The sequence below is a fragment of the Gorilla gorilla genome, chromosome 23 (genome assembly GCF_029281585.2).
Source record: "Gorilla gorilla gorilla isolate KB3781 chromosome 23, NHGRI_mGorGor1-v2.1_pri, whole genome shotgun sequence".
Lineage (NCBI taxonomy): Eukaryota > Metazoa > Chordata > Mammalia > Primates > Hominidae > Gorilla > Gorilla gorilla.
The window spans coordinates 18,081,070-18,106,549 of NC_086018.1; the positions used below are offsets into that span (position 1 = coordinate 18,081,070).

The window sequence follows — 25,480 nt, forward strand, 5'->3', positions numbered from 1 at the left end:
CCTGTAGTCCCGGCTACTCAGGAGGCTGAGGCAGGAGAATAGATTGAACCTGGGAGGTGGAGGTTGTAGTGAGCCATGATCATCACACCACCGCACTGCAGCCTGGGCTACAGAGCAAGACTCTGTCTCAAAAAAAAAAAAAATCACCACCGAGATGCTGTTCTCCCTGGTGTGTCGTCTGTGGGGTGAATGAAGGTGTGAGATACCCCGTAGTAGTTTCTGTCAGTGAATCTGTAGTTGTCATATATTTTGAATACTTCAATATCATCGAACAGTTGCTGTGTCTTTAAGCACTTGATTTTATTGAAGCTACCTTCTTCCCTTCTTGGTCCCATTTCCCCTAGATGCATCCACGACTGCAGGAACCCCCCTGCCCCCACCAGGAGCCCAAAGATAACCATGTTCCCACCTGGAGTGGCCTCCCACCTCCAATGCCATCAGGGCTGGTGCAGCTTCCCCACTTGGTCAGCAACATCATGGCCAAGGAGTAGAGGACGTAGCCCAGGGTGAACAGCAGTGCACAGGTGAGGGGCCTGATGCAGAACAGAGAGGCCATGAAGAAAGCCAGCAGTAGCCAGGGCAGTGTCAGGTAGCTGCCTAGGAAGTGCAGGTTGAGCCTGTGGCCGCTGGCCAGCGTGGGCTCTGTGAGGTGGTAGCAACAGAAGCTGGCAAGGAAGTCGTCTCAGGAACACAGAGCCGCCATCTGGTCTGCAAACTGAAGTGCAGGCAGTGGCACGGGGGCATGGGGTGGTGGCACCACAGGCCTCAGGACAGCTGCACCCCACCCCCACAGGCCACCCTGAGACTGTACCCCAGGCAGGAGCACCAAGAACCCTCTCTGAAGAGGCCAGGCCAGCCCTCCTGCCCACTCACTCTGTGTTTGATGGCAGATGACAGCCAGAAGGATGCTCAGACCAAGCTGGTAATCTCATAACTCCAGAGGGGCTGCAGCTCCGGGTCCCCCTGGTACTCAATTTCAAACCTTTGCAGCCTGTTGATGATCTAGAAACCCAGGCTATAGGGTTGGGCCAGAAAACATGGCCCTGGCCAGGTGCAGTGGCTCATGCCTGTAATCCCAGCACTCTGGGAGGCCGAGGCAGGCGGATCACAAGGTCGGGAGTTAGAGACCAGCCTGATTGATATGATGAAACCCCGTCTCTATTAAAAATACAAAAATTGGCCAGGTGCAGTGGCTCACACCTGTAATCCCAGCACTCTGGGAGGCCGAGGCAGGTGGATCACGAGGTCGGGAGATCAGGACCATCCTGGCTAACACTGCGAAACCCCGTCTCTACTAAAAAAAATACAAAAAAAATTAGCTGGGCTTGGTGGCAGGCACCTGTAGTTCCAGCTACTCAGGAGGCTGAGGCAGGAGAATAGCGTGAACCCAGAAGGTGGAGCTTGCAGTGAGCCGAGATTGCGCCACTGCACTCCAGCCTGGGCTACAGAGCAAGACTCCGTCTCAAAAAAAAAAAAAAAAAAAAAAAAAAAAAAATTAGCCAGGCATGGTGGCATGTGCCTGTAATCCCAGCTATTCAGGAGGCTGAGGTGGGAGAATCGCTTGAACCCAGGAGGTGGAAGTTTCAGTGAGCCAAGATCATGCCACTGCACTCCAGCCTGGGCAAGAGAGGGAAACCTTGTTTCAAAAAAAAGAAAGAAGAGAAAAGGAAACATGGCCCCTGCACACAACTCAGAAGAGCCAAGCCATCTCTGCTCACAGGGGAGGAGGGAGCTGGGGACACGTCAGGGCCCAACCCGTGCACCTCTGGGACTTGGGCCTCTCACCTGGTACTGGCCCAGGGGCGTGGGGATGAGTCTGTCCTCACCCGCGATGCAGTCCGGAGCTGCTTCTTTCCATTCTCATCCTGGATGGTGTCCAAGGCAAGTGTGAGAGACTCTGTGTGAGCTGCACTTCACTGAGCTGCCAGAGAGACAGAAGCTCCTCTGCCCTCAGTGTCAAGGCAAAGGAAGACCAGTCTTCACCCCATCAGCCTCTAACAGTGGCAACGAGAGCACCCGGACATGACACTCGGGGTGTGGGCCTGCCTCCCACAACACCGGGTTCATCTGCATGGGGCTGGGACGGGTGCATGCTGACCATGGGCAAAGGGGGAGTGGATCCTTCGGGGAAGGGGACCCTAATGGCCGTGGGACAGGCCCCATTGCTCATACCCGGAATATCTGGCGCAGGTACTCCAGGGCCTCCTCCAGGCACTCGTCCATCTTCTGGACGCTGTCCTGCCCCATCTCGCCCAGGTCATGGCTGAATAGGAGCCGTTGGTGTCTGTGGGGCCAAAGCCCAGCCACAACAGGAAGGAGTGGTCAGCTGGAGTCTCCACACACTGGTCCAAGATGGACCTGGCCGTGTGCTTGGCCTGCGTGATGAGCTGAGCAAGGTGCAGGACCTGCAAGGGAGGCGAGGGCAGGTCACCGGCAGGATACGCCTGTACTGCCACCCAGGCAGGCTGGCTGGGGGCCCTAAGATGGGTGCACAGCCAGATCACTGAGTGACAGGAGGAGCAGCTTCTGCTGGAGGACTTTTAAAGACTAAAGAATGATCTTCTAAATGTGAAATTTCCCAACACTGCCTTCGTTATCAGAAACAAATCAGACTTTACTGAAACAGGGAAAGGAGATGTGCGTCAACTCTCCGCCCAACCTCCCTCCCTCCCGCCAGAACACAGCACTTCCCTGCCTCTGCTCAGCCCCGTGGCTCCAGGGTTCCTGTGAAGGGGCACCGCCAACCCACTCACCAGGGTGTAAGCCTTGGGCCCGAACATCAGGTGTACTTGCAGTCCTGGCCCTCCAGGCCATAGATGTGGCTCTTCACCTTGAAGGAGGCATCAGTGACCACTGGTGGCCACTATGACAGGAAGCTGCTGGCGAATGTGCAGGCTGTGAAGAGTCGGTGCTGGCGGTGGGGGATGACGAGCTCCGGCTTCAGGAACAGCTGCTCGAACTGGAAGGCAGGAGATGAACCTAGCGCCCACTTCCGGGGGCACAGAGAACCTGGTTGCTGCCCACAGGTTTTCAGAATGCCTCCGAGGTATCTGGGGAGCCATGACCCAGGGGTGTCCTCCTGAGGTCCTGCCCAGCAGTGTCTCCCATGTAGTAGGTGGCCAACATGGGGAGGGCAAATGAGGGAGCTGGTGGCTCACAGAGCCCCCAACGGTGTCTGCAGGAGGGCAAACACCAGGAGGAGTGACAGAAGCCAATGTCCAACCCAGCCAAGACAAACGCATGCCAGAGACCAAGACCGCCTCCCAAGGATGCTGCCACGAATTGCCAGGGAGAAACTGTGGTGCCATGGGCCCGCAGCTTGGTCTGTGCAGACCCCCTCTGTGGGTATACCTGCGGTCTTCCACCCAGTGCCTGGTGCCTGGTGGCTGCAGGGCAGGCAGGGTCCAGCCGGTCTCAGCCTTAACTGTGCAGTGTTATGGATGACAGTTCAGGGGACTGTTGGCAGGCAGGGAGGGCAGGACACAGGCAGGTGAGACCCGGGCCCTCTAAGATTGCTGCATCCTTAGCAGGCCTGAGGCCCCTTTCCAAGAGGATTGAAGCCACCATGGCAGAGGCCAGCCCAGAGCCTGAGGGGGCTGAGGGAGGATCCCCCAGAGGGTCCAAAGGGGAAGGCCTCGGGCAAGGAAAGGAGAGGTCAGTGGCCACGCCAGGTGCCATGGAAGCCTGGGGGGTCTGCTGTGAGGATCAAGCAGGAGATGAGGGGAAGGTGGCCACTGGTCTGCTCTGTGCTGGTAAGGAAGGGTTAAGGAACAGTTTGGGGGTCACCATGAAAATTTGTCTGGGCCAGAAGGGAGAGGGGACAGGTCACCCACTGCTTCCATGAGAAACCCATTCTAGGGCCTGGCGAAGTTGAGCCTAGGAAGGGCTGGTCTGTGCTCCACTCAGCAGCAGCTGGGAGAGGGCCAGGGCCAGGCTGACCCCAGCACAGGCCGCTGTCTTGGCCTCCACCCACTGGAGCAACATTCGCCCAGGGAGCCAGTGGCATGTGAGGAGAGGAGGCCAAGGCCCACCGTTTCTCAGACACACTGGGGCTGGGAGTTGCTGCTGGCAGCCTGCTTGTCAGCCGCATACCACCATGGCTGCAGGTAGCTCAGCCACACCTCCAGGACCTGTTGGGGGAGGTGTGTGCTGAAGGCCCAGTGGCTGGGGCCAAATCCTCCGGTGGCCTGGAGCCCAGGTCCCCAGGTGGCAGCTAAGTTGGCTCTTCCCACGTCCCCCAGAGGGCGCAGGAGAGACGAAGCCAGGGTCATGGGTGGGCTCTTCCCGGCCCACGGGACCCAGTGCTACCTGGTTGCGTAAGAGTAGAAACCTGTCTGGCACCAGACAGGTGGGATGGGGCAGGGCTTTGCTGTACCTGAGGGTTGGCTTTGGAAACTGAAACAGAAAGAACAACGTGGCCCTCCAAGGCCCCCTCCTCTCCAAGGTCTCTGTGACAACACTTGTTCTCCTTCATCCACCCCAGGGGACCTCCCTCATTGGGGCACACAGAGGACACAGGCACACATGTGATGGGGCCGACACTCCTAGCTCTGAACAATGCGTCCAAGGGCCAGTGGCCAAAGCAACGCCACAGGAAGAGGTAGAGTTTCTGCTGGACGAACCTCGGGACAGCGGCCTGCAGAGGAGGGGAGGGTCACCAGCCGCTTGCACAGTAAGGTGGCCCTGCTCACAGATGAGCCCGGGGCTCCCATTAGCGAGGGTTGGCTCTGCTGGGAGAGAGCACTAGGCACCTCTGAGTGGTAAGAGCTGGTTTCAGCCCCATTCTTCAGAGGAAGAAACCGAGGTTAGGGAGCATCCCGAGGACACACAGCATGCAGGCGGCCAAGCCATTGCATCTCCTGCACACACCTCACCTCAGCCCCACACAAAACAGCCCACTCTGCCAGCCCCGATGGGCCTGGGAGTCAGGACCCACCCCAACCCTTCTCCTGACAGGGGTGGGGAGGAGCAAGAGACGGCACCGTGATGGGGCCTCTTTGGCCAGTCTGGAGAGAGAGGCTCTGGGAGCCGGAGATCAGCCAGCAGCCCCACCAGGCTAGCTGAGAAGGCACCTGCGTAGCCCTCCAGAGGCCTCACGTGCTCTGTGAGCAGGAAGGGATTCCCCTCACCCTGCCCCCACATGCCCCAGCGAAAGGTTGCCGTGGGCAACACCGGAAGAGGGGAAAGAGGAGGAGACAGCAGCGGCTGGAAGCCGCAAGGGCCACCCACTGTTTGAACTCCCCCAGGGGGCTGGTGGTGTGGGAGTGGACGAAAGGTGAGGCCTGCTCTGGCTTCAGGCTGTCGGCAAAGGCGTGCAGGTGCTTCAGTGGCAGGCGCACCACCAGCATGTGCCCCTTGGTGGGCATGAACGACTCCTGGGTGGAGGAAGAGGGGTCAGGGCCTGGGAAGGGCTGCAGCACGTGGCCTCCAGGTCTGAACACAGCCCGCCCTGGGACAGCTGATCTGCCTCCACACAGGAGGCACGAGCCAGGCAAAGAGTGGGGCCACCACTGTGCCTCGCACCCCGCGGGTGTGCCTTGTACTGCTTGGTCTGAACTGCGACCAGCTCGTGGTAGGGAAGTGCTTGGCCCAGCGCCCACACAGCCTACCTGGGGAGAACTCACTGAGACAGACGCATCTGCTTCTGCACCGCTGCACACCCGCGGTGGGTGGCACAGGGCCATGGCCCGCCAGACTGTGCCCTTGGCCATTGCTGCCTATCTTGATCGTCATGGCAGGAGGAGGCCGATGTCACCCCCAAGCTCTGGATCCAGGGTCTCCCGGGGAAGATGGCTAAGGCCAGGAATTCGAGATTAGCTTGGGCAACATAGGGAGGCCCTGTCTCTACAAAAATTTTAAAAAGTTAGCTGGGCATGGTGGTGTGCGCCTGTAGTCCTAGTGACTCAGGAGGCTAGGGTGGGAGGATCGCTTGAGCCCAGGTGTTCTTGGTGCAGTGAGCTAGGATGGTGCCGCTGCACTCCAGCCTGGGTGACAGAGTAAGACCCTGTTCAAAAAATAAGAACCTTCACTTTTCTCCCCAATTGCTTCCAACTGCTCCTCATTCTGGACACAGCCGGATGAGGGCTCAGCCTGGGAGAAGCCCTGGGCATCAATTCCTCTGTTGCCCACAGACCTGTGGTCAGGAAAACCCCAAGACAAGAGCACAGTCAAGCTAATAGGCCAAGCTTTTGATTTACAATGTACAAGCAGGATCCTGGAGACCTACACCCAAGAGGAAAGCCTTTTTGCCAGCTGTGGGCTTTCTCTGGTTGCTCAGCATTGAGAGGGCAGTGGGGAGCATCAAGAGTGGATGAGGGCAGGAGAAGGGGGCCACTGAGGGCGGGCCCCTGAGTCAGAGTGGACATGCTCGCCTCTCCATGCTTACCCCCAGCCCTTTGGGCCTCAACACATCTGTGATGCTGAGACTGGTGCAGGGCCCGGCCTCTGGGTATATCCTGGGATGCTGCAGAACCCACATGGACCACTGCTCACATCACTGCCCACTCAAGTCTGCCCGTCAGGAAAATGTCCCCACAGGTCCAGGAGACACACCCACAGATCAGTGGCTGAGGCTGGGAATGGAGGTATTTTCTTCTTCTTCTTGTTTCTTTTTCCTTTTTTTTTTTGAGACAGGGTCTCACTCTGTCACCCAGGCTGGAGTGCAGCAGCACAATGTCGGTTCACTGTAACCTCTGCCTCCTGGGCTCAAGGGATCCTCCCACCAAAGCCTCCCGAGTAGCGGAGACCAGAGGCACATACCAACATACCCAGATAATTTTTCTATTTTTTTGTAGAGGCAGGGGTCTCATCATGTTTCCCAGGCTGGTCTCAAACTCCTGAGCTCAAGTAATCTGCCTTCCTTGGCCTCCCAAAGTTCTGGGATTCCAAGTTTGAGCCACCGTACCTGGCTATTTTCTTCTATCTGTATCTTTAAGTATTTAGGCAATGAATTTGCATTGCTTTGGAAGAAAACCACTACCTATACTGCCCGACTAGAATGGCACCAGCGGGGTGGGAAGTTAGACCAGGGTCCTTCTCCTCCAGTCTCACCCCTGGCCCTCCCTCTGATCCTGGCCTGGGATCCTGAGCCATGACATCCTCCCTGCAGCTCAGGGGAAGGGACAGCATCCACATAGGAACTGGGAACCTGCCTTCCCCTGCAGGTTCACTTACCCAACCTCACCTGGTCCTTCCAGAGGGTCTGGAGGGGCCGGTGTCTGCCCCTGCCCCGGCAGTCACATGAAAGCCTCTCAGGCTATTTTCCCACAGGTTTGCTGAGCCGAACTTTTCCCTCAGCTCTGTACCCCTCCTGGGCCACATTCCCACGTGTAGTCCCTGGCCACAGTCACACCTGCTTGCTTCTCAAAGATGTGTACCCAAAGCCCCACATTTCCCACTGGGCCCAGCCTCACAGCACCTCAGCTCACCCCTCCAGGGTCTCCCTGGTCACCTGCCCTGCCATGGGGGTTGCTAGATGCTTCCTGGACACTGCCCTCCCTCCCTGGCCCAAGCCCTCATCTCCCTCTTCTCCAGTGGCTCCTGCGGAACAGGGACGCCATCACATGCAGTGGTTGCCATCCCAACCCACTGGCACTCGGGGCCCACATGTTTTTTTCATCTTGCGCTCAAATTCCCATTCAATCACGTGTGCTCCTTCACAGGGTGAATGCGACAGACCCCTGGCTGTGGGCACAGTTCGTCTCCCCGGGCTCTCACAGACTCACTAACTCTGTCGTCCCCAAAATCCCCCACGGGCCTGAACTCCGCTTCACTGACCTCAAATCCATCCGTACGCTTGTCATTTGTGCCTAGGCAGACCACAACCTCTATGAGGTCACTACCTATGCTCATCCACCTCCACAGGTGTCTACGAGTGGCCAGGGCTCCCTAGGTGAAGGACTGACAGCCTCTGTGAGCTATAGGGCCAAGCCCCAGGTCCTCCCCAACCCCCTTGCCTCACACACAGTCTGGGTCATGGAACCTCCAAGCTGGATGACAGTTCTGAACAGGGCAGCACCCACATTACCGTAAGTCCCAGGCCTCTGTGTCTTCAGCTCCTTCCTTAGCACTGCGCCCTGCAGAGTGGGGGTGAACTGGGCCACTGCAGAGGCCTCACGATTCCAGCTCTTCAAACCAGGGCCGAGCACAGAGCCTCCAACACCAGAGAACTTGTGACACCTCCACTGGTGGGGAGTCTGGCCAGTCCAGGCCACATGCCTCATTCTGACACACAGCCACACCCCACTCCCACAAGCCAGGCTAGTCTGCAAAGCCAGGGGCCAGGCCGGGCTGGAGGCTGATCTCTGCCTCCCCCAACACAGGGGCTTCACTCTGCCTGAAACTAGCCTCTGAGTCACCTGCAGCTGGGCCCAGCCAGCCCCTTGCTTTGCCAGGCACAGACACGCACTCCGGGCAGGGGAAGGGAATGAACGAGCACAGCCAGTACTTGGTAGGTGTGGAGGGCCTGGAGGTTCGGCTGCCGGGGGCTGTGGTGGGCACTGGAGACACAGAGTCGGTAGTGCAGCACCTCCAGCTGAGAGAGCGAACAGAGAGAAGCCGGAAGAGGCAGAAGGGGAAAGCATGAGAGGACAGGGTGGTGAAGGAGAGACATGGTACCGGACATGGGAGGGGGAAGTGGAGAAAGAAAGCAATGAGAACGAGCCCAGAAGTGAGGAGAAAAAAACAACAACAAAAGCATGGTCAGTGACCATCCAAACAACTGCAGTCCCAGCAGCTGCGACCAGCGCAGCACCCTCCTCGGCAGCCAGGCCAGAGCTGTGACAGCACTCTCCGCAGCCTTGGAGGCTGGGGGCGGATAGACCCTCCAGGTCACCTGGGTGGCCTCTCAATGTCGCTGGGGCCTAAAGGCCTCTCCAGCTCATTGGAAGGGCCCAACTCACTGCCCTTCCAGATGGGACCCGCTCTCCCCGGTGACTCTGAGGCCACACCGTGTGTGCCATGTGCACACCACAGCCCTTCAAGTACCCAGGGCTTTCTCTCTGGGACATGCTGTCAGCCACCAAGGCCTCAAGATCCTGAGGCCCAGAAAATAAACTGGCAAAGCATGTTCTAGGAGGAGGACTCTGCCCAGAGAAGACACATATGTAATTGACTGGATTTCCCTGGGTTGTTTTGAGAAATTTATCAAATTTGTATATGACATGATCAATTCCTATGTCTAAAACCCAATCAATGTCCCCTCCATGAGTGGATCTCTCTGAGAGCTGAAGATGAGGACAGGTCCCCAAGGGTAGCACAGGCTCAGGCCCCCAGGCCCTGCCCTCCGCACTCCCCCAGCCTGGAGGTCAGCCGAGGTGGTGTGTGCATCAGCTCTGACTCCAGGAGGCAACCTCTCCTACCGCATCAGGAACTCCCACCCTCCAGATATGGAGGGCTCCCAAGGGCAGGAGCCCCCGAGGACCTGGCCACAGCCACACACACCCAGAGGCAACAGGAAACTGAGGCTAAGCTGGTCCCCAGCCAGGACCCTCCAATCTACCACCCTGCAGCGCTGCAGCCTCTGAAGCACCCCTTCAGCCCAGCACAGCCAGAGCTGGCCTGGTGCATATCCTGCCCCGTGAGCGCCATGCCTCCTGCCCAAGTAGCACGACCACTGGGCTCCACACAGGAGAGATCAGAACACACCTACTAGATGTCACAACACGCAGAGCAGGGCGGGAAGGAGCAGGGCAGAGAGATGTTGCCCTTCACAGCCTTCCTCTGTGCCAGACCTAGGGCTCAGGCAGGAAACAGACACACAGTTCTCCAGTGCGTCTCTGCCCTTGCCTAAGGAATGTGGTGGCCTGTGGGGCCATTGGCCATCTTTATGGCCCACAGGGCCACCAGGGAGCAAGCATGCACCTCGGATTCAACCAGGGTGTGGAGGGCAACCCTGGGAGCCTCACTTCCTGCATGTGGAAATAAGAGCTAGCAGAGACAGGCAGGGATTTCTGTATGGCAGGAGCAGCATAGGCCTGGGCAAGCGGCAAGGGGCCAGGGGCCTTGGGGGCCCCGACCTCCACAGCTGCCTTTCTCTGACCCCCACCCACCCAGTTTTCTCACGTTTTGTTTTTTGCCTCAACTGGAAGAGGCAAAAAGTGGAGCATCTCTGGGCACTTCATCCCACCACTGCAAGTCATTCTGAGCAGGACTCACCCAACCCAAGGTCTGGCCAAGAGGAAGCGAACATTGAGAAGAGGGGAAAGGCACCTCCTGCCCTCTGCAGGGACGACGCCTTGCCAGTTCCCCTGACCCATGAGGACACAGAATCCTCACAGGTGACAGCCCAGAAGAGCCTTTCTGGCTGGCCCTTGAAAGTAGGTGTGTTTCCACTCACTCAGTAGGCAGAACCAGCAGACAGGAAGGTGACACAGTGCAGCGGCCCCTGCCCCTGCCAGGTCAAGCCACATGCAAGAGCGCTGAGCAAGTGTCCTAGGGCGCCAGGGAGAAGCGGGGCCCTAGGAACCAACCAGGCTCCCAGGCACCAGCCAGGCATATGCAGTAAGTCTGCTCTGGAAGCGGGAAGGGCACTGCAGGCTCTTTGTGACTCAGGAGGCCTAAGATGGGGTCCCCAGCTTTTCCTTGTTCTCCTTCCAGGTGATGCTAAGGGTGAGGATTTGGGGGAACCTATGCTCTGAGAGAGCCTTCACATGGTAAAGCATGGGGCCACAGAACTGGCTGCAGAGACTGTGGCAGAAGGAGACCCATAGCTCTTTTCCAGAACCGGAGGAAAAGTGACAGGAGGCTCTTCTGAAGTTTAACTCCATCACCCACAGATCCTTCATTCTGGACAAAGCCCTCTGGAATTTTGTCAGCAATAAAGGCAAAGTCTCCCATGCACGGACGCCATGGGCACCGGACTACAGGTTGTGTGCCCAGGGCATGCTGCCCAGATAGAGAGTGGGGAGAGGCGAGGCAGAGGGGGAGGAAGCAGGCCAGGCTGCATGTAGGAGGGCGCCAGGCCCCACACACCATGAGTACGGCGGCTTGCTCACGCTCTGGAGGAGGTGGGGGTGTGGGGGGCAGACAAAGGAGGCTAACAATGGTGCCACTATGGTGGGCATGGGTCTGCCCCGGGCCATCACTTCATGGGAAAGCACAAAGGCACTGCTGATGGTGGAGGAGACAGATGAGAACGCGGCTCCCAGAGGCACTGCAGCTCCCCCACCCCCACAGCAAAAGTGCCACAACCTCATCTGTTCCTGTTGCCAGGGAGGGGGCTCCGGAAGCTGCACAGGAAGGGCCCTGGAGAGGCCAGACCTCCAGGCCTCAGTGTCCACATATCAGGGTGCAATGCCACCCGCCCCTCATCAGGAACTAGAGAACTATGCCCACTTCTTATTCAGCTTCTGAATGAGGGGTGGGTGGTGGATTTCTGCTTCCCACCATCCAGTCTGTGAAAACTCACTCAAATGCAGGATAAGAAGCAGCAGGCTGAGCATGGTCAGAAGCAGGAGGTGGGAAGAAAAACTGTGGAAACATACCTTGGCATGAGGGGAACTGCATTTTTTGGTACATCTCCAGAGAACAGTGATGAAGCCACATTTCGACAAAAACCTGCAAAAGAGCATTAGGTAGTCAAATCATTCTCGATAACTGCCAAGACCATTCAGTGGGGAAAGGACAGTGTCTCCCATAAGCAGAGCTGGGAACACAGAACACCCTCATGCAGAACAGTGAAGCTGGGCCCTGCCCTCACACCATCGACAAAAACTAATTCAAAGTGGGTAAGCTGCCTGAGGATAAGAACTAAGACCATAAACTTACAGAAGAAAACATGGGAGAAAGCTTCATAACACTGGATTTGGCAATGATTTATTAGATATGATGCCCAAATCACAAGCAACAAGCAAAAAAATACAGCATCAAAAGATACTACTGATAGAGTGAAAAGAACCAGCGGGCATGATGGCTCAGGCCTGTCATCCCAGTGCTTTGGGAGGCCGAGGCAGGTGGATGGCTTGAGGCCGGGAGTTCAAGACCAGCCTGGGCAACATAGCAAAAAGTTGTCTCCACAAAAAGCACAAAAATTTGCTGGGTGTGGTGGGGCACACCCATAGTCCCAGCTACTGGGAGTCTGAGGTGGGAGGATCGCCTGAGCCCAGGAATTTGAGCTGCAGTGAGCCAAGATCATGCAACTGCACTCCAGCCTAGGAAACAGAGTGAGACCCTGTCTCAAAATAAATAAATAAATAAATAAATAAATAAATAAATAAATAAATAATAAAATAAAAATAGAAGCAACTCCAGTGTTCACTGAGAGATGAATAGATAAACACAACACGGTACATCCGCACAAGGGAACACTATTCAGCCTTAAAAAGGAAGCAAATTCTGACACATGCTGTAACATGGATTAATCTCGAATCCACTAGGCTAAGTGAAGCATGCCAGTCACACACAAAGAAGTACTGTGTGCTACAGAAAAATGCTTTAGATATGAGATCTAGGAGTCAAACATATAGAAACAGAAAGCAGAATAGTGGTTGCTAGGGGCTGCGTGGGGAGTTAATTGTTCAGTTTCTTTTTTTTATTAAAAGAGATGGGGAGCCAGGCATGGTGGCTCACGCCTGTAATCCCAGCACTTTGGGAGGCCGAGGCGGGTGCATCATGAAGTCAGAAATTCAAGACCAGCCTGGCCAAGATGGTGAAACCCCGTCTTTACTAAAAATATAAAAATTAGCTAGGCACCGTGGCAGGTGCCTGTAATCCCAGCTACTCAAGAGGCTGAGGCAGGAGAATCGCTTGAACCCGGGGTGCAGAGATTGCAGTGAGCTGAGATCGCACCACTGCACTCCAGTCTAAGCGACAGAGTGAGACTCTGTCCCAAAAAGAAAAGAGAGAGAGAGACGGGGTCTCACTATGTTGGCGAGGCTGGTCTCAAACTCCTGGCCTCAAGCAATCTTTCCCACCTCGGCCTCCCAAAGTGCTAGGATTACAGGAGTGAGCTCTCATGCCTGGTCGGTTCAGTTTCAGTTTTGCAAGATTCTGGAGATTGGAAAGGAAGCAAATTCTGACACATGCTGTAACACGGATTAATCTTGAATCCATTATGCTAACTGAAGCATGCCAGTCACACACAAAGAAGTACTGTGTGCTACAGATAACAACAGCGTGAATGTATTTAATACTACTGGCTGTACACTTGGAAATGGTTAAGACAGTAAATTTTATGTTATGTATATTTTACAATTACAGTATTTTTCTTAATTAAAAAAACAAAAAGCATTAATGCTTTGGTCCAGGAAACAGCAGAACCTTCCAGTTCTGTCCTGTTGTAAGCTTGTGTCATGGTCTCCTGCCCTCTTCACAGCCAGCATATCCCATGGTCCACACAGCCAAGAGCCATCTGGGTATCATGGTCCCCTCTGGGGACCATGCCCCTCTCAGGGACAATGGTCCCTATCATTCTAGCACCCGAGGTTGTTGTGAAATGGTGTGGAAGCTTCAAAAAGCACAGCACCCCACATATTAGGAGTTATGTACAAGGTCGGCGACAGAATCCTATCTTATCTACTTCCCAGGTATCAACGGCGAGGCTGTGGCTACCAAGTCATTCCTAGGATCCAGTGTCAGGAGCAGCACCTGCCAAATCTCTCCAAGTTATGCTCAGAAGACACAGCCAGGACCTGGTGGATAGCACTCAGGGAGTGAGCCAGCCCACACCATCGTGAGAGGCTGGAGCCCCCCGGGGCAGACAAGGGACTCTGTCACCTACTATTTGGATCCCCTGAATCAACAGAAGGCCCGTGGAGGCTGCACAAACCCCTCACCATTCCATGTCACAAAAGTGCTACTGGGGCAACGCTTAATATCCACATGATGGTAATCATAGGAAGCATCTCCAGCAACACGAGAGACGGACACCAAGAGACTCTGCAACAATTATATCACCATGGGCAAAATGAAACAACTCTGATGGACAGGGGATCCTGGGATGAAAAACACCATGAATGACAAGTAAGTTAGGTGGGTGGGCAGATTTATATTCATGTTTTCTAAATGTCATACCAGGAAAATGCCAACAATTTAGAATCAGCCCCGGGCTAAGCGGCCGCCTCTGGGACTCTGACCCATATAGTGGAAGATGGCTGAACAGTTTCTTTCGAAACAGATGTTGAGACCAGCTCAGCTGTCACCCGGAGCAGAGTTTCTGACCTCCAGATCTCCTGGGAGGCGGGGTCTGCATTCACAGACATCTGATGAGAGAAGTGTCACTTCAGGGGACTAGTGTGCTGGAGGCTACAGGAAGCAAAGGGCATGGCTGGTGTCCTGAGGGAGACACGGAAACAGGCCCAAGGTAGGAGCTCCTGCTGGCCAAGCCAGGGGCAATCTGGACATCAAAATCAATGACAGCAGGGACGTATTACAACTTGTTCAATTGCACAATGCACAAACCTCACCCCTGCCCCAAATCCACACTGATATACCTGAATAAACAAACAGCAAAGAGAAAAGTCTTCCTTCCCGCAGAGTGACCACTGACTCAATACAGGAAGAATGAAGTTAGGGAACCACCACTTGGCAACTGCCCTATTAATAGCTTATTTGGTCAAGAATCAAGTGAGGCCAGGCATGGGACCTGCGTGAGACGCCTGAAATATCAGCACTTTGGGAAACCAAGGCAGGAGGATCTCTTGAGGCCAGGCACTTGAGACCAGCCTGGGCAACACAGTGAGACCCCGTCTCTACAAAAACATTAAAACATGAAATAGCTGGGCATGGTGGGGTGTGCCTGTAGTCCTAGCTACTTAGAAGGCTGAGGAAGGAAAATGGCTCCCTCCTTGGGCCTAGGAGTTGAGGCTGCAGTGACCTATGATGGCACCAACTGCACTCCAGCCTGGGGTGACAGAGCGAGACTCTGTTTCTAAAAAAATAAGATGTCCAGCTTGGGCAACATGGCAAAACCCATCTCTATTAAAAAAAAAAAAAAAGCATTCAGATGTGGTGGTGCATGCCTGTAGTCCCAGATACTTGGGAGGCTGAGGGAGGAGGGTCACTTGAGCCTAAGAGATTGAGGCTGCCGTGAGCCTAGATCATGCCACTGCACTTCAGCCTGGGGTGAGAGAACAAGATCCTGTCTTAAAGTAAAATAAAATCAATTTGAAAACAGGAAAGAATCGACTTCTCTGTGTATGGAGTAGCCCTTCTTCTATTCCTTTACTTTCTTAATAAATTTGCTTTCACTTAAAAAAAAAGAGAAAAGAATCAACAGTTGATGTTAATACTAGTGATAATTACATAGTCTCTATACATCTTCCCGGTAAATCATCATTACCAATTTTTCTTTTTTTTGAGACAGGGTCTCATTCTGTTGCCTGGGCTGGAGTGCAGTGCTGTGATCACAGCTCACTGCAACCTCAACCTCCTAGACCCAGGCCTCCCAAGTAGCTGGGACCACAGCGCACACCACCATGCCTGGCTAATGTTTTTCTTTCTTTGTTTTTTTTTTTTTTTTTTTTTGAGACAGACTCTCACTCTGTTACCAGGCTGGAGTGCAGTGGCTCTATCTCGGCTTACTGCAGTCTCTGCCTCCCAAGTTCAAGTGATTCTCCTGCCTCAGCCTCGTTAGTAGCTGGGACTACAGGCATGCGCCACCACGCCTGGCTAATTTTTTGTATTTTTAGTAGAGACGGGGTGTCACCATGTTTGTCAGCCTGGTCTTGAACTCCTGACCTCATGATCTGCCCACCTCTGCCTCCTAAAGTGCTGGGATTACAGGCGTGCACCACCACACCCAGCTAATTTTTGTATTTTTAGTAGAGATGGGGTTTCACCATGTTGACCAGGATGGTCTCGATCTCCTGACCTCGTGATATGCCTGCCTTGGCCTCCCAAAGTGCTGGGATTACAGGCATGAGCCATTGTGCCTGGCCAATATTTTTCTTTTTAGTACAAACAAAGTCTTGCTATGTTGTCCAGGCACTCATTACTAATTTTTTTTTTTTTTTTTTTTTTTGAGATGGGCTCTCACTCTGTAGCCCAGGCTGGAGTGCAACAGCATGATCTTGGCTCAATGCAACCTCTGCCTCCTGGGCTTGAGTGATCCCCCCACCTCAGCCTCTAAGTAGCTGGGATTACAGGCGCATGCCACCACGTCAGGCTAATTTAAAAATTTTTGGTAGAGACAGGATATTGCTATGTTGCCCAGGCTGGTCTCAAACTCCTGAGCTCAGGTGATCCACCCACCTTGGCCTCCCAAAGTGCTGGGATTACAGGCGTGAACCACTGCACTCAGCCTCATTACTATTTAATCTGGGCACAAAGTACTTATTTTACAGTGGACAAACCTGGCCGACACCCTTTCCACCCAGTGATAAAGCTAGCATCACCAGTAATGGGGCAAAGGGGCACTGCAGGCCTCCTGATGAGACACCTGGCAAGGACCAGGTGTCCCCACTGCAGTGCTCCTGCCAACAAAGCCCAAGCTATGCCTAATCACCAGCAAATACCAGACAGCCCAAGGGGTGGCCACATGCTTTGGAGGGGTCAAGGTCAGGAAAGACAGACAGGCTGCAGAACCATTCCAGACTGAAGGGGACTAGAAACATCACTGCACGCAGTGGGTGAGCCTGTGCTGAAACCCAGCCAGGTGACGGGCATGAGTGGGGTAGCTGGTGGTGAACCCTGAGGTCTGATGACTAGGTGTAGCCTGGTGGCAATACTAACTTCCTGGTTTGGTGGCATGTGCTGGCTTGCACATGCCAGCAGATCTGGGGTGGGCCAGCATCTGCAGAAACGGGCCTGTATGCAGCCTCCTGGGGAAGGCAATGGGGCAGCAAGATTAAGGAGGCTCAGAGGAGCACACACACTGTGACTATATAAGATAATACATTCACTTTTAGGAAATACACTGACATATTAAGAGGCCAAGGGGTGTCCTACCTGTAGTTTATTCTTATTGGCTTAGGGGAAAAAAAACATATCATAGAAAGGGGATAAAGCAGATGCAGCAAAGTGTTAATTTGGAAATCTGGATGAAGGGTCTATGAACTTTTTTTTTTTTTCTGAAACAGGGTCTTCTTGTGTCACCCCAGGCTAGAGTGCAGTGGCGCAATCATAGCTAACTATAGCCTTGAACAGTGCACAAGTGATCCTCCCACCTCAGTCTCCTGAGTAGCTGGGTCCACAGTTGCACGTCACCATACTCAGCTGATTTTATTTTTTGTAGAAATGAGGTCTCCCTTTGTTGCCCACACTGGTCTCAAATTCCTGGCCTCAAGTGATCTTCCTGCCTTGGCCTCCCTAAGTGTTGGGATTACAGGAGTGAGCCACCATGCCCAGTCTGCAAGTTCTTTTTACTATGCGTGGAAACTTTTCTGTAAGTCTGAAGTTATTTCAAAATAAAAAGTTAGCTAGATGTGGTGGCCTGCGCCTGTAATCCCAGCTACTTGGGAAGCTGAGGCAGGTTCACCCTCCCCATCCGTGCAGTATGGCATCAGGCTCGGCCTGTTTGGTCTGGCACAACAGGCTCTTTGGCCCAGGGCCTCCCCCTCTCAAGACCTGCTCCTGGGGCCAATAAAGAATTGTGGAAGCTAGGAGTTCAAGACCCACCTGAGCAACACAGCAAGCCTCCCCTGTCATAGCTCTACAAAAAAAAAATGTTTTAAAACTAGCTGGCTGTGGTGATGCGTGCCTGTAGTCACTGAGGTGAGAGGATGACTTGAGCCCAGGAATTTAAGGCTGCAGTGAGTGACGACTGTGCCGCTGCACTCCAGCCTGTGTGACAGAGTAAGACCCTGTCTTTAAAAAGACATAATGACTGAATGTGGTGGCTCATGCCTGTAATCCCTGCACTTTGGGAGGCTGAGGCAGGAGGATCATTTGAGCCCAGGAGTTAAGACCAGCCTGGGCAACATAGCAAGACCCATCTTACAAAAAATACAAGCTGGATGTGGTGTCGCACACCTGTAATCCCAGCTACTCAGGAGACTGAGACAGGAACATCACCTGAACCTGGCAGGTGGAGGTTGCAGTGAGCTGTGATCACAATACTGCCCTCCAGCCTGGGCAATTGAGCAAGACTCTGTTTCCAATATATATATGTTATACACACATGTATATATTAAACACACACATATATATAACATAAATGTGTATATATACACACATTATATATATATAATTTCTAAAAGAAAAAATTAAATTACAAAAAAACTCAAAAGCTGGGCATAAAAACCACTTGGCAACTGAATTGTGCATCTGAGAGGGTGTGAATCCACCTCACCTCCAAGTCCTCCACAGCATCAGCAACATTTCGGGGTCACTGACCACTGCCGCCACCCAGGCAGCCTCTCCTCCTTGCTGCTCCCTTTCTCCCCTCCACCCTCTGGGGCATCTGTCCACACATGTGAATTGTAGGTAGAGGCCTGGCCTGGCTTGCATATGCCAGCAGATCTGGGGTGGGCCAGCATCTGCAGGAAGGGGCCTGCACGCAGCCTCCCAGGGAAGGCGATGGGGCAGCAAGATTAAGGAGGGTCAGAGGAGCACAGGCAGCTGCTGCCCGTGCAGAGGGTCTCCTGGGAGGTCCCCAGAGGGTCTCCTGGGAAGTCAGCCAAGAGGCCCTGGGTTAGGGCCCACTGAGGCCCCAGCACAGCTAGGCACAAGAGCCCCTGGTTCACACTTCCCACCTGTGCAGTCACCAACAGGCTCAGCTTGTTTGGACTGACACACAGGCTCTTTGGCCCAGGGCCTCCCCTTCAAGACCTGGTCCTGGGGCCCAGAGAGATTTCCATTTTTTTTCCCCCCCATAGAACAAGCCTTCTGCCATGCTCACCACCTCAGACACTGCATGTGGGGAGGGCTGCTTCATGCAGAACACAGCCCATTCCCATGCAGGCCATGGAGGCCTCCAGAGACCTGATAGCTTCAGTGATGGCCACAGACATAGAAAACTAAAGGACAGATCACCCTCCTCACCCCCACCCTCCAGTCTGTGCTAAGAAAGCTGGAGGTGGGGAATGAGGCATAAGACAAATTTGGGAACCCTGGACAAAGGGTGGCACCATTGTCCTGGTGGGTGATTCAACTGACCAGGCCACTCTCTTATGGAAGGGCCAGGTCTTCACAATCAGGGTAGCCTTACCTGGGAGCAGGTGAGGGACTGGCCCATCCTGGGCTGGAGGACAGTGAGGGTGGCAGGCTGCCTTTGGTGGGCAGGAACCATGACAGGTACCTGTCCACCAGGAGGAAATAGGTACAGTCTGAAATATGGACATGGAGGGACACAGGGAGTGGCTGGAAAACCAAGCTAGTTCTTAGCGTGGGGTCTGGGCACTGCCTGGCCCCAGAGCACTGGCAAGTGCAGGGAAGCCCCAGGCCATGCCCCCACCCCTCCCAGCAAGAGGCATCCCTTCCCTACCTTTAGAGTGTTGAGGCTCAAGGCAAAGAAGCATATGTAATACTCGAACGGATCTGATGGCAGTGTCAAGGGCAAATACACAGGGTTGCTGGGAAACCCCAAGTGTTGAGAGCTGAGCCACCCACAACCTTCCTACCTCAAGGCCACCAAAGGATACTCAGGGCCAGGTTCAGGCCAAGGCCCTTAGTTGGGCGGAACTGGATCTTGTGTTACAGAGGACTGTCAAGGACGCACTCCTGGATGGATGCCTTCATGGGACCCTGCAGAGAGAGGCAGCAAGTCTTGTGGGCAGGCACTGGCGTGTAATGCCCGGTACGCAGTGCCCCACATGCACAGCAGCCCTTTGGGAAAGCTGCTGGGGAAGAGACCCGCACACAGAACTCACCTGTGGGGACAGTGCCCTGCTCCTGAGCAGTGCCTCAACAAGAGTCTTTGCTCAGAACTTCCACCATCTCATAAAAAGCTGCAGACAGGCCAGGTATGGTGGCTCACGCCTGTAATCCCAGCACTTTGGGAGGCCGAGGTGGGCGGATCACAAGGTCAGGAGTTCAAGACCAACCTGGTCAATATAGTGAAACCCCATCTCTACTAAAAAAAAATACAAAAATTAGCCGGGCATGGTGGCACACATCTGTAGTCCCAGTTACTTGGGAGGCTGAGGCTGAAGAATTGCTTGAACCCAGGAGGCGGAGGTTGTGGTGAGCCGAGATCATGCCACTGCACTCCAGCCTGGCAACAGAGTGAGACTTTGCCTAAAAAAAAAAAAAAAAAAGCTGCAGATGGCAAGGGTAGCAGCCATGCAATACCCATCTCCTTTGCCTCTCATACCCCCGGGGCAAATCACTCCTTAATTTGCCCTCAGAGGACTGGAGGAGACTGCCCATCACCACTGGGCTGTGCAAGGTCCACTGCCCGAGCACCACTGTCACCACTGTGGTTTACTTATGGGCAGGTAGGAGATGGGAAAGTCAAACTTAAGTCTTCAGCTTGAAGCTTATAAACCAACTTCATCATTGGGCCGCTGAACATGAAACTGAACAAACAAAAACAGGGTAAATGAACTGCAAATTATCTTGCTTTGATTGTATCTTAACCTTAAGAAATTGAGAGTGACTTAAAAGTGGAATCAGCATGAGGAAGCACCCAGCCTCTCTCGGGTGTCAAACCTACCTTCCCAGGGTAGAGAAATTCCATCACCATGCTGTACTCCACAGGATTCACGTGCCTCTGTAAGCAGCGCAGGTTCCAGCCAACAAGGACACCATCCAGGCTGCCGAAAATGCTACCAGCCATGGGGAGATGGCGTGCAGCTCCTGAAACAGTGTGCGGTGAGGCTGCAGGCAGGACCAGCACCCACTCCTGCCCCAGCTCCAGGCCTGCACCACCTGCTGCCCAGCTCCCTCTGAGGAGGCCACTCCCTGGCTGAGACCCATGGGATCAGCCCTGCGCTCAAAGGAACCCTGGTGCGGTGGTGCCAATGAGAAGAGCAGCTTTGAGTTCTTTCACTGGGGTACGTGGCTTACCAAGCAGTGCTGCTTTAGACGTGGGCCAGTTAAGTAAGTCAGCCTCTGATCAAAATACATTTTCTGTGTGTGATAAAAGCCTAAATTAAGGGAAAAAAAACCCAAAAAAATGAAAAAATGAAAAATAAAATAAAATAAACAAAATACCTATTTTTTTGAGACAGGGTCTCATTCTGTTGCCCTGTCTGGAGTACATTGGCGCAATGCACAGCTCACTGCAGCCTTGGCCTCCTGGCCTCAAGCAATCCTCCTGCCTCAGCCTCCTGAGTAGCTGGGACTGTGGGCACACACCACCACACTCAGCTAATTTTTAGATTTCTTGTAGAGATAGGGTCCCAGTATGTTGCCCAGACTGGTCTCAAACTCCTGGGCTTAAGTGATCCTCCCACCTCAGCCTCCCAAAGTGTTGAGATTACAGGCATGAGCCACCACACCAAAAGATTTTTTTTTTTAATGTCAGAAACTTCTGATGGATGTGAAGGATGCTCTATTAGAAAGGAAAGCAACACCCTTCCCAGAGTGAAGCCCTTAAAATCTAACTGACCTGTTGTCATTTGGTATTAACTCCTTGTCTAGGCCAGCTTCCTGGGCTTGACAATTCCAGGTGTGATTTAAATACATATTTTTAGCATTTACATCACGGTTCCTCAACGTTGATGCTATTGACATTTTGGGCTGGATTCTTCTTTGTTGCAGGGAGCTGTCCTATGCTTTGCAGGATGTTTCCAGCATCCCTGGCCCCTACATACTAGATGCCAGTAGCACACACTCCCCATCACCCCCAGTTGTGATAATCAAAAATGTCTCTGATATTGCCAAGTGTCCCCTGAGGGACAGAGCACCTGTGGTTAGGAACTCCTGATCTGCAAGTTCACACATTTAAATGTGTCCATAAACATGAGGGTCATGATAATGGGCCAGGACTCTGTGCCAGGCAGTGCTTGGAGTGGGGGTGGTGGGGTGAATTAGGAATTATAATAAAGTCTTTAAAGGAATGTGTAAGACATGCTCCAAAGAGAGATGTCAGCAGAGCTATACCTCTGCTGGAAAATCCTCAATGACTTTAACCAAGTCTTGGCATCACTGTGCAAAGGGCTTATTTACAGAGTCAGCTTTCAGGGTAGCCTAGAAGGTAGAACAAAGTGAAAAAATCATGAGGACATTCACTGCAGCTTTTAGTGATACTCTGGCTTGAGTCAAACAGAAATCCAAGTGATAGGTTATGAGTCAGACACATAACCACTGGCGTGATTCCCCAGCCCCTCATGTGTGTCAGTGGCCCAAAGGATGCTACTAGGAGAGGCTGTGGTTCTATGCTCTCTGGACCAGGAACTCTCAGGCTTGCTTCCCAGTACCAACTCAGAGTGCTGCCCATCATCAGAACAGGACTGACTTCCACCAGTCCATAAGTAGGGGTTGGCCCCAGGGTCAGCCCCAGAGCCAGAAGAGGATCTCGATTGTGTAAGGGCACCTCTCACAGACCACAGAGTACTACCGAGTTCGTACGCATCAAACGGAAATTTCCCACCTGATGGACCATCATGATTACACAGTTGTGATCATCAGTAAGAATGCCCAACAAAATCAGGGCTACAGCAGGAACTCTCTTAACTGAGCTGTCTTTTATTCAGTAGACAGTGAACCTACTAAACCAATGACCTTAAAACACAGGGCAGGGCCGGGCGTGGTGGCTCACACCTGTAATCCCAGCACTTTGGGAGGCCAAAGTGGGCGAATCACAAGGTCAGGAGTTCAAGACCAGCCTGGCCAAAATGGTGAAACCCTGTCTCTATTAAAAAAACACAAAAAAATTAGCCGGGCTTGGTGGTGCATGCCTGTAATTCCAGCTACTCTGGAGGCTGAGGCAGGAGAATCGCTTGAACCTGAGAGGCAGAGGTTGCAGTGAACTGAGATCGCACCACTGCACTCCAGCCTGGGCGACAGAGCGAAACTCCGTCTCAAAAAAAAAAATAAAACAAAGCAAAACAACAACAACAAAACACACACACACACACACAAGGCAGGTAAAAATTATAGATGGCTTGCACCAAGTAAACACTAAACATAAAGGCAATGGAGAGGCCAGAAAAGACTCAGGACAAGGACTAATAAAATCTACCCACAGTCGTGGGATATACGGAAAGCATCCTGACTACAAGGATAAAAATGGCGTCTGTGCAAATGGACTCAGATCAGGAGAAACTGCTAGAATCTGTCTACCTCCAAATGAGGGTGGATTTCACAGGATTTGAGACACAGATGGAGACCTGAGTTGTCTGGCCATGCGGCAGACCTGGTGGCTCTAGTGGGGTGCACTGGGGAGGAACGTCCTTCCACATACATATTTACAAAAATACCTCCTAAGAACTAAAATTAGGAACTTTCATCACCAATACTTGCTCATACCTAACTTCTCACCTCTCAGTGTCATTTTTTCTTTTTTTTTTTTTGAGTCTTACTGTGTTGCTCAGGCTGGTCTTAAAACTTCTGGCTCAAGTAATCCTCCTTCCTCGGTCTTCTTAGTAGCTAGAACTACAGATACAGACCATTACACCCAGTTCTCAGCATCGTGTTTAATAGTTAAAGTGCTAACCTAGCACCCCCTCAGAGCATAAGAGTGTCTCCATTTTTCACTAATGACAGTTATGATTATTAGAATGCTTCATGTCTGTTTAAGAACTTACAGATCATGAACATTCTGATGTACATCATTCTCATTTGCTCCTCCCCCTCCTCCTCCTCATACCCCCTTGGGAAGTAGAGAAAATAGAGCTTGAATGAATTTGTCTTGTATGGGAAAACCCAGAGCCCAGAGCCCAGCGGTTGAGTAACCCCAAGGCCCTGTAGTAATAAGGGGGCACAGTCAAGCTTAAGGAGTCTGGCACTGCTTCCATCACACGCCCCTAAAAAACAACCACTAGAGAATTCTTCAAGTCAATGGGAAGAACATTCAAGTCCCACAGCTGCAGAGCTATGGCCACGCTGACACTCATCCAGACAGCTGATATTTACCAGTAGAAAGCTGGGCTGCTGCAGGTGAGGGAACGCCATAAAAGCCTCCAGTGGAGAGTTGAAAATGGCCTTCTTAGCAAACCACTGTGGAAAAACAGAGACAAAATCTCAAAATCTGCAGCACAGGAGAATCTTTTTATTTTTCTAGAGACAGGGTCTCATTCTGTTGCCCAGGATAGAATGCAATAGCACGATCATAGCTCACTGCAACCTCAAACTCCTGGGTTCAAGCAATCCTTCCCCCGAGCCTCCTGAGCAGCTGGAACTACAGGCACACACCACCATGCCTGGCTAATTTTCTTCTTATTATTTTCTTTTTTGTAGAGACAGGGTCTCGCTATGTTGCCCAGGCTAGTTTCAAATTCCTGGCCTCCACTGGCCCTCCTGCCTTGGCCTCTTAAGTGCTGGGATTACAGGTGTAAACCACTGCACCTGGCCCTAACAAAATATTACATAGTTTCACAATGCCCAGGAGAACATTTGTGTAACTCAACATGCATTACATTATCGATTCTCATGTCTTCTTTATTTATTTGTAGAGACAGGGTCTTGCTTTCCCACTCAGGCTGGAGTGCAGTGGTGTGATCATAGCTCACTGCAACGTCAAACTCCTAAGCTCAAGCCATCCTCCTGCTTCAGCCTCCCAAGTAGCTGGGACTACAGGCACACACCACCAGGCCCTGCTAATTTTTATATTTGTTGTAGAGATGTGGTTTCATCATGTTGCCCAGGCTGGTCTTCAGCTCCAGGACTCAAGTGATCTACTTGCCTCAGCCTCCCAAAGTACTGGGATTACAGGCGTGAGCCACCACGCCCGGCCAGCAATTCCCATATTTTACAGAAACACCATTCGCATGCAGCCCACAGTGGCCAGCTTCAGAGCCAAGTGTGTGGTACTGAATCGTTGGTAATGCTTGTACAGCACTTGCTGTATGCCAGGACTTGCTCTTTACACCACACACACTGTCAGTCCCCAGGAGGGGAATGTGGTATATGATGCTTCATAAACACATTGAACTCTTTCTGCCAAGGAACAGCCATTAACACCTTGGGGTTACTTGCAACTCACCTGTGGACTGTCGGTCTAAGCTATCGTCCATCACTTGCAACTCAGTGCACACAGGTTCATCAGAGCTGGTCCCAAAAGCAAGTCCAAGCGCTGGAGAGCATGAGTGGGAAATCTCACTTCCACCCCGGAGTGGAGAAAAACTTCAGCAAGATCGTCATTTTATCCTTCCGACCCAGATGGACTCCATCTTGACTCAAAGACAACCAGAACATCACCAAGCATCTCCTACAGGGCAGGCTTGGTACTAGGTGGTTTTATTTAGATTATTTCATGGAACTTTCAGGAGAATTGCTCCCTCTTCGCTCCTGAATTCTTGATGCAGTTCTTCCACCTTCGCCCTTTCTTCTTGTCTCTGTCTCATTCAGCTCCCTCATTACAAACCTTCCAACTGGCTGGATGGCGCAGTTGCTCAACCAGCAGAGAGCACTGGGGTAGCCCCAAATAAATGTTCATGTCATCTCCAAATTACCAGCACTATTCCCAGGTCCCAACTCAAGACAAAACCTTATCAGCCTC

General features: G+C 52.8%; 1 pseudogene; it reads right to left on the bottom strand.

The window, feature by feature from the left end:
* Positions 1 to 250: 250 nt before the first annotated feature.
* LOC101151941 (sphingomyelin phosphodiesterase 4-like) lies at positions 251 to 23,979 on the bottom strand (annotated as a pseudogene).
* Between the last annotated feature and the right edge of the window lie 1,501 nt (positions 23,980 to 25,480).